We start from the raw sequence: 8492 nt of genomic DNA on the forward strand, positions 1-8492 counted from the left end.
TCTTTTTTTTTTATATATATATACTTTCACATTATTATCTAACTGTATATCTAACAAAGCAATAAACAAAGGCATATCGGTACGTTGATATGTAAATATGTCTGTTCGTACGGTAGATATTAGATTTAACTAAAAATGTCCCCAAACTTGCTGTGGTCAGTCAGTACATCGTTATGTAATCTAATTGGCTTGCTTTGTAGAAATTGAATAGCGGGCAAAGCGAAACCATATCTCTTCAGCCTTATCAACATCCGGACAATATGTGATGTTATTGGTGAGGGTATTGATTTTGGCGTTGGTGACGGGAATTCATGAGGGAAGCGGTGATGTGATGGTGGTGTTGTTTTGAAAATAACGGATAAAGTTTTTGACATGATGATGATTAAATAATTATGATGATAATGGTTTCTCGTGGTCTTCCTTGTGAATTAAAAAAAAAGTAGTAGTAGTTGTATGTCATTAAGTAGTAAACAACATGGGGTACAGTAGGCTGCTATATGTATACGAGCAACATACGATGGGCGGTTATTATATTGTAGTAGTGTTACGTGTACAGGTATGGGTTGTTGCTTTCGTTAAATTATTGTGCATCCCTTTCCATACTATATGTATGAATGCATGTTGTATGTGTGTATACACACACATACACACACACACACACACACCTAGACAGACCACCCTTTCTCTGTCTCATACACACACTCACACACATGTTGGCATACAGAATAGTATAGCAAAGTTTTTGCATCTAATGATGTTCATTTCTCAAAACAGTCTGACTTGATATGCATACATCATGCATGCACTTACTTCACACACACACACACACACACACACACACACATGCACACACACACACACACACATACAATCACACAGTAATACGCAGACACAAATATACACGCTCACAAAGAACAAAGAAAAAATATGTGGAGACAACTAGCCATGCAGTCACAAGCATTTACATACAAGAACACCACATACACTAAAAGAGGGCGAGAGGAATGCACCAGATACACACTTGCTATGCACCAATTCATTCCATTGCTTTTGAATAAATATTTTGCGTCTTAAAACAGCATGTTCCTTATGATTGTTGGCCCATTCATTGCATCCATTATTACACATACTGAATTTAAGTGTGGTAATGAGGCCTGTAGTAGTAGTAGTAGTAGTAGTAGTAGTAGTAGTAGTAGTAGTAGTAGTAGTAGTGGTGGTGGTGGTGGTGGTGGTGGTGGTGGTGGTGGTGGTTGTGGTGGCGGTGGTGGTGGTAGCGGCGGCGGCAGTAGTAGTAGTAGTAGTAGTAGTAGTAGTAGTAGTAGTAGTAGTAGTAGTAACAGTGGCAGCTGTATGTAGCAACAACAGCATCAGTAGTGACGGCGGCGGTAAGGTGGTGGTCGTGACGGTGGTGGCGGTTGTTTTGGTGATAATTGAAGTAGTAGAGGAGGTGGTGATGGTGGTGGTGGCGGCGGTGGCGGCGGCGGCGGCGGCGCCGGTAGTGGTGGTGGTGGTGGTGGTGGTGGTGGTGGTTGTGGTGGTGGTATCAACTTTGAAAGCTGGTTATTTTGTTGGGCGAAATATTGGGGTGGGGATAGACGGCGATAGTTGTGAGTTTGTGTTGTGGTCGTGCTAGGTAAGTAATCTTCAAGTTAATCTTCAAACTTGTCTCTATAGCTATTGCTCCTTCTCTTGTCTGTCTCTCAAGCTCTCTCTAGCAATCATCCAGATACTAAGAGGCTATGTATTCCTCTCTCTGTTTGTCAGACTCTTTTGCTTTTTCATACTTAAAATACCTATACAAACACATGCATATATTCTTCATGTTTTTCTGTCTTAACTTGTCCTCTGTCTTCCTCTGAGTCATTCTCTACCTCAACCATCACTGTCTCTTTCTCTCTCTTTTAATCTCTCTCCCTCTTTCAATCTCTCTCTACACCTCTTGATTTAAAGGCACATTACATTCTTTATGTCTCCCTCTCTCTGTGTCTATCTAACTTTAACACACATACACATAAACACACAAAAAACACATACAAGCATCATATACTCAAAATACCTCCCTCCCTCCCTTTCTTCTTCATTCTCAATATTGCTTACCATGTTTCTTGGTGGTAAACTCTTAATACAGTGAGGGTAAGATAAACCATCTCTTCCTATTAGACATTAGATGGTTTCGCTCCAAGACTAACGTTATATGACAACTACCGCGTATATATTGGTTCTATCATCAGACGCGTGCCAATTCTAATTGGCACTAGCATCTTTTACATGGACGGAGAAACACATTTTTCACATTATTCTTATATTATTTGTTATTTTGCGATCAATTTTGTTTTAGTTTTCTTTTTTTTCTTTACCTGTTTTTTCCCATTTTATGCTTTGTTGTTTATATATATATATTGTTTCTTTGCTTTAGTCTGTTTACGGTTCTTCGATAAAGTAAGATTGGCTAAAAATGATTTTTATTTCAAAATACCCACGTTCAATGAATTCTCTTTGCTTTCACTGGAATTTTTCTTCTTCTTCTTCTTCTTCTTCTTCTTCTTCTTCTTCTTCTTCTTCTTCTTCTTCTTCTTCTTCTTCTTCTTCTTCTTCTTCTTCTTCTTCTTCGTCATCATCATCAAAATTGTCTTCTTGTCCTGCGCGTATGCAGACACAAGCATACACACACACACACACACACACACACATATACACTACACACACATGAACACACACTCACATATATATACTCCAGACACATGCACAGACACACAGACACACATATACTCCACACACGCACGCACACACAAACACACACCCACGCGCAAACACACATACGCACATACACACAACTAGGCAAATTAAGCATATGTGGACAAATATTTGTCAAAGTCTGAGAATGGACGTATTTGTAAGTCTGTACAGGCATGCAGTACGTTATGGTTATCTCAGCTTAAGCAATTTCCAGCAAAATGGAATTTTAAAGTAAGACCACTTAATTTCTGATACAATCTCTAAGTTCCCTCTTAAAGGATCTCGCATAAATTTAGACAATTTAACCACTACGCTTCAATGTTATTTATAAATTACACATAAGTTGCTTGAATGTATTCATTCAGGATCATTGCGAAACAAAATATTGTGACACCTGTGAACATAGGTGAAAAGAATGTTGTCAGAGGTTGTGCTGGCCAAATTCTAATCAAGAAAGCTGCCCTTAAGGAAGCGAAGCAGCACCTCAGAGACCTTGTTCAAAACAGTAGCCGGCATTATCATTTTATTACACAAATTTCTCTCTTCTGTCTGGACAAGGATCGGTGACTCTAGGTATAAAGTTACTTAAGACACTTCATCAAGAAGATGCGGACCCCTTGCCTGTCATTATTTCTTGTTTGATAAAATAAATATCAGTTCAACACTGGGATTAGTATAATCGACTGCCCATCGCAACCTGAATTGTATGGCCTCGCGCCATAACTGGAAAGTATTTTTATAGCTGTTGTTGTTGTTAAAGCATCGAACTGACTGAATTGGAAAAAAAAATCGAAAAGCAAAAAAGGAATGCACAACGGTAATTTTTTCGGTTGAGTACATTCTGCGTTCAAATCTCGCCGAGATCAACTCTGACTTTCATCCTTTCGAGGTCGACAGCATAAAGTACCAGTCAAATACTGTGGTCGGTGTAATCGACTAATCCCATCCCATTAAAATTCTTGCTACATGCTACGTTGAGGTGTAAAACGTATTATAACTTTGTTGCTAATAAAAGATATTTCGTTTACATTCCAAATACATTATGTTCTCTTTTATGGATAGCTTCATCATACAATTAGGTAAATCTAATGTATGCATATACAATTATATACATATGTGCGTGTGTGTGTGTGTATTATGTATGCATGGATGTATCTATATACGTGTATATGCATGTACATATATATATATATATATATATATATATGTATGTACATATATATATATATATATACATATATATATATATATATATATATATATATATATATATATATATATATATATATATATACACGCATACATACATATTTAAATGTATATTTGCGCGCGCACACATCTATATATTAATAAAACAAACATGTATGTATGTATGTATGTATGTATGTAAGCATACAGAAGGGAATATCGTTACATATAGGTGCGTGTAGATGTGTATCTGCGACATTTTGTGTCGGTGACCATTCGTGTGGGACCTTGTGGGTATGCATCTATATTTATATTTACAAATACATCATTTTTAATTGACAAATCTTCAAAGATATCTAGGCTGCAGTGAACCATGTATTAGACTATTTGATTTTTCATTGTGAAACAAATATCAGCCGAGACTATTATATACAAGCACATTTATAAAAGTAATAACTAGTCACACATATTGGTATTTGTTTATGTGTGTGCGTGTGTGTGTCAATCTCTATATACATATGTATATATATGTATGAGATATTAATATTTAGTACCATATTGCACGCTCAAAAATTTTACTGTATGAGACATTGATCTATTTATCACAATTTTCAGTCTGTTAGCAATATTTAGTAATGGATTAGCAAAATCGGCAAAGCGACTGACAATTCCTTGCGGTATTTAGTCAACGCAGAATTGATGTTCTGAGTTTAAATTCTTCCAATAACGTGTTTACATTTCTTTCTTTCACTATATATAACACTCATGTCTTATGGTGAATATAATCGACTGTTCCCTCCACCAAAATTCTTATATTTGTTTTGTTTGTATAGATTATTAATTTACCATGCTTTTCGAGAATCAGTGAAATTTGGACAAAATAACATTTTGTATTTTGTCTAATCTTCTCTTTTGAGATCAGTTACACCGTGGTTGATATTTATCTTTTCAGAGAATATACAGGTTGATTGAAAAGTTGTTGCACATACAAGGCTTGTGCCCCAAATGAAATGATGCTTGTAGCGCAAAACTCATAGCTATAACATGCCTCAATGTTATTTATAAATTACACATAAGTTGCTTGAATGTATTCATTCAGGATCATTGCGAAACAAAATATTGTGACACCTGTGAACATAGGTGAAAAGAGTGTTGTCTGAGGTTGTGCTGGCCAAATTCTAATCATGAAAGCTGCCCTTAAGGAAGCGAAGCAGCACCTCAGAGACCTGCTAACTGTTCGGCTATAAGAAAGTATTTGATTCTGATCCTTAGTCATGGATAAACGAATCACGTTGCTAGGGTTTCAACTGCTATAGTCAATGTTATTAAGAGAGTGACAACAATATGGTCCACAGTGTTATCTTTAAAAACTGCACCTACCGCAGTAGTTATAACATAATTAGACTACAAACTGGAAAAATTTCATCATGACAGCTTACCTATAATGCATTTCCTCTTAGCAGTGAACCCTTTCTCAGCCCTGTTAAGGAACTACAAAGGATACATGATAAGAGCTGCAGATGAAAAACGATTGTTTTCGCCTGCATCTTTTTGTTCTTGACTTTACGTTTTACTTGTATAAAATACATGATATCAAAGGCCTGTTATGACTTCCCACAATATTTTTACGGGCAGTACAAACGGAGTTCCTAGTACCCGTGTTCATAATTTGTAGTCAAATGAGGGAAGATTGTCAACCAGGCAAGAAATATAGGCAGTGTGGTTAGAAGAGCGTGAGAGCAGTAAGGGCGCTTTACGGTGAAGAGCCGCGTGGACTTCGGTGGACGTCTACAGATGAGGCTTCAGAATCAATGACAGCAACTCAACACAAACAACTTCAAAATAGAACACAAAAATATTCTGATGCTCTGTCTGGATAATCAACGAGGTGGTCAAGAGTGGAATGCCATTATTTATAAGTGTATTAAATCAAGCCAATTCGGCGTTAAGCAACATTGACTACAGCATACATTTTTGGAATTCATTTTTCTCTATGAAAATATTCATACATACCATTGACAGTGTTATTCGCTATTAACGTCACCATTTTTTCGTCATCTTTGAAATTACACTACCAAAATGGTCGTTTAAAATAGTAAGCATCTTTTATTGCCGTTTTAAGAGTAGCATTATATATAGAGATAGTTTATGTCCATATTGTGTATTGAAAATAAGGCACACCCATGATTAATTATTATTTTGGTTTTGGGGAAACTGAACTCTTTTGAAACATTGTTATTGCTTAAAAAGCGTTTTGGTTTTATAGCATCATATTTTTTCAAGACGTTACAAACATTTTAATAGATCTATTTATTTATCCATCTATCCATGCATCCATCTATCTATCTATCTATCTATCTATCTATCTATCTATCTATCTATCTATCTATCTATCTCTCGCTAACAAGCTAGCTATCTTTTTCTACATCGTCTGTTTATCTTCTCTGTATTGTGTCTTATTGGTTTCGACAATCATATCACCTATTAACTATTGGTTAATAGTAGAAATAATTAGAATGATATAAGTACAACAATGTTAGCAATGATTTGCCTTAACAGTTCACCACAATATGTAGTTAGGATCTGTGCATATTATGATTAGAGGATGTATATTTGTTTGACCTAATCATACCTCATGATTGATATACTGGTTGATGGAAGGACATTTGCTTATTAGACAATTGGCTGCCAGTAACTGCTTAATATCAATGTATCTGACCACGATAAAGTTGATTAGGTTTTATGCTGCATGTTCAGTAATGTTACTTATATCAGTTCACACACAGAGAGATTGATCAAAATTTTAAAAACATGGAGTTTGAATTGATTTTGAAGCCTATGTTTAAAGAATGTGAGGTAGGATACGTTTTCTAATGTAAGTGTTATGAATGAAATTAGGTGCTTCTTACTAAGCGATAAAAATATTATGTTCCAGCTTGTCCAATATAATGTAAACTATAGTTAAGGAATCAATCATCTTCTTGAACCAATTTTTTTTCTATTCTCAGTGACCAAGATTATTGTTTCTGTTGATGGAAATGTATCAGTAACTGACACATTACCGTTACAGACCAGTGAGTTATCACCCTTGAGAAGAACGAGAAAATCAATGGTACGTCACTTCATATAAGCTAAACCTTCAACAGTGTCTAGCAAGGGAACGTTCTACTTCAGTTTCACACTCTTTTGCTCCATCGATCTCTCAAGTCTTCAGTCGAAAATTTCCTGTCAGACGTCTCAGTCACAGTATTCGTAAACTGTATGTTTACACATTGTTTATCTTGTCTCAAATGTTTTTCTCTCATTTTCAAATACTTTTCCAAACGCTTCTACACAGATTGAAGCTACTTATTTCACTCTTACTTAAACTTGAGTAAATCGGCGCTATCCTTAGCTACACACGCACATATAAACACAAAGAGAAGTATACAGTATTTTTAACAGAAAATTTGTAGTTTCTTGGAAAGAAAATTTGTAAATCTTCAAAGGGAGAGTTAATGATATATTTTCGTTCAACCGCACGTGTTTATCAGTCATAACACTATATCTTTATATGTGGACTACACTCAACTGCAGCTCCTCAGTGAATGTCACACAATTTTGAATATTCTTTAATGGTGCGGTATAATATGTTGCACAATATCAATTGTGCAACATAAAACTCAACCACTACAGAACCAGAAAATATTAGAACACTATGCAGCTTTTGGTATTCTAAGTATGGGGTCGTCAAATTCCCTTATTATTCGATTAGTATACATTCCTTCAGCAACCGGCATGGAGGTGTGTCGCGTCAGTCAACTATACATGTTATAAACACACTCTAAAACGATCCAGTAAGACAAACCATTGTGAATATTATTGTTATTATATCACCGTAAATATTTCTGACGTTAAGAAAAAATTCTTGAATTCTAAGGGATGGGCATATCGAAGCCAATATGTCTATGTCCTATAATGAATCAACTCTCAGACGCGCTGTAAGTAAAGTTCGAGTCCTGCGGAAAATGAACTCATTACGTGAAGTGTCGCGACTACTTACCGCAAGCCATTTCGTCTGAAGCTCCACCGTATTTCGCAAGTCAGTAGCACTTTTGTAATGAATAATGTTCTTATTCTTTTTAAAAGTGCTGCTGCTGTTGTTGCTACCATTTGCGATATCTTTTCAAGTACACGATATTGCAGTAATAAACATGTTTTCCTTGTCACAATAATGCGCTATATATAAATTGGCTCTGAAATCTTACAAGGACATCTGTCAAAGCACATTAATATCACTCTACAGAAATTTCCGCAACGTTTTGCTATTTTATTTAACAAATGTAAGTACATGTATAACTATTTTAGCACTCATTCAACTACATACGAATATGTATATGTACGTACACACACACATATATATATATATATATTTATATATCTATGTATTACATAGCGAGTGTATATATTTCTGCGTGGGTGTGTGTTGGTGTATAGAGATACACACATATATATGAAGGGGAAAGTGGTAACAGAAATACATATATAAGCTTATATATATATATATATATATATATATATATATATAT

The sequence above is a fragment of the Octopus bimaculoides genome, chromosome 10, assembly GCF_046866305.1.
Source record: "Octopus bimaculoides isolate indiv1 chromosome 10, ASM4686630v1, whole genome shotgun sequence".
NCBI lineage: Eukaryota > Metazoa > Mollusca > Cephalopoda > Octopoda > Octopodidae > Octopus > Octopus bimaculoides.